The sequence below is a fragment of the Protopterus annectens genome, chromosome 5.part0, assembly GCF_019279795.1.
Source record: "Protopterus annectens isolate FY-2018-M chromosome 5.part0, PAN1.0, whole genome shotgun sequence".
Lineage (NCBI taxonomy): Eukaryota > Metazoa > Chordata > Ceratodontiformes > Protopteridae > Protopterus > Protopterus annectens.
This window is the reverse complement of record NC_056735.1, coordinates 710,227,790-710,229,574: the sequence shown is the minus strand read 5'-3', so window position 1 is coordinate 710,229,574 and position 1,785 is coordinate 710,227,790. Positions and strand designations below refer to the sequence as shown.

Sequence of the window (1,785 nt, the reverse complement as noted above, 5' to 3'; positions counted from 1 at the left end):
TCATTAGCGGACCGGAGTTCCACTGTGGCGACCCCTAACCGGGAAAAGCCGAAAGACACAACAACTTATGACTTAAGTCAGTGATACCTACTTCCTAGCAGACATACTGCAACTTATATAGAAAGAAAATGCTTTCTTTTTGTAGTCCCCTGTATTTCAAAACAATTTTCCTTCAGAACTAATTCATTTAATTTATGATTATGTTTCACTCACAAAAGAAAGGACATTCTACTAAGTAAAATGGTATGCAGCAAAAACATGGAGTGCAACATTAGACAAATAAATGTTTCAACATTTACTATGAATTCATTGCAACAGAACTGAGTTGTGCTATCGATAGTCAAAAGGCTATCAGACCACCATGCTGATTTAGTTAATTATTACATGTTCCCCTAAGCTGTCATATAAGATCTTTTGTACCATAGCACTGCTTCATTGTATTTGCTGCATTCTGCAGCTTTCATATTAGATAAACTGTTTGCATGATGGTTTATGTTTGTCCTGTGCTAACCACTAACTTGGCCCCTGTAAGAAAACAGGCACACCTATGCAATGAGCACACAAATAAAGTAAAATAAAAAATACAGAAAAATACTTTTTATTATTTGAAATTTAATTTCATTACACATGCTGACACAAGTTTGTGTGCTGCAGAATACACCTAGTTATGTGTAAAAGTAATAAAGAACTAAAACACAGCCAGTATATATACCAAGAATCCTTGTCACAGGATGGCTCAGAGCTTTATTGTTGCAAGTACAATATCAAACAAATGCACTACATAAGTCTGAAGATTTCATTAACTGAAATCCTGTCATCCACTGATTAGAAATGATTCCTCTGCATCTAACACATTTATCTGAAAGTCACATGGTATATGTAACCTGTTCCATATAGCAATGCCTTTGCCTATCCAGTAAAAAAAAAAAAAAAATAAAATGCTAAAATGCCAGGTCAATTCTCCAAGCAGAATACTGTAAGATCCAAAATTAAGTTGCAGCACAACATACTGTCATTTTTGAAACTGACCCGGTATAATCTGAAAGCATTGCTACTGCTTCAGTATAGCACATGGTCTCTTACCTCTATGTAGATTTGGTTTCCTTTGACATCTTAAGCAATGATTCTCTCTTTTGCAACTAAATCCATGCCACTGTTCCCTCATTTGTTGTATGATTTTTATAGTGCTGTAGAGTGCCTGTAAATGCTGAACAGTTGTGTTGCTCTGGTAGATAGTATATGCAAAGAGATAAAGTTGTAACAATTGTTAAGTTTTGTATGTGACCTTTGTTAATGATCATCTTGTCCATGTGTAGCACTGCAGTTACACATTCAACAAAATGCAGCATTGATAGCTTTGAACAACTGGAAACATCCCCTGAGCTAAGCAGTATAAAATGAAGCAGTTGTTATCTACCAGCTTTTCTGTGATTGATCTCCTGATTTTATAACTTTTACTGATCTCTAAGTGACATGCGATGGATTGTGTACCCTTGTGATGCCAACTGAGCTAACACAGCAATGCAAAATATGAAAAATAAAATATGTACTTTCCTTGCCTATTAATCTCATCTTTGTGACTCGTGTGACACACGAGCCAAACCTTAACTGTTTTCAGATGTGGCCTAGGAGATTTAACATGGTTAAGACATGTGCATATTGTCACACAATATGTTGCAAACTGTGTATTTGTCAGTCCACGATCTGCACAATATGATCTATTTGTGGCGCCTTACCTCAAGTCACTTTGCCATACTGGTATAAAATACACTATGAAAGAAGAAA

At 35.7% G+C, this 1,785-nt stretch overlaps 1 protein-coding gene across 3 annotated transcripts in view; it reads right to left on the bottom strand.

Moving 5' to 3' along the window:
• Positions 1-707: 707 nt before the first annotated feature.
• Positions 708-1,785, bottom strand: part of MID1 (midline 1) — a 1,755,005-nt gene continuing 1,753,927 nt past the window's right edge. For all 3 annotated transcript variants that reach the window (XM_044072558.1, XM_044072557.1, XM_044072556.1), the window contains exon 10: positions 708-1,785. This exon is cut by the window's right edge and continues 1,024 nt beyond it. The gene's annotated coding sequence lies outside the window, so the exon portion shown is untranslated.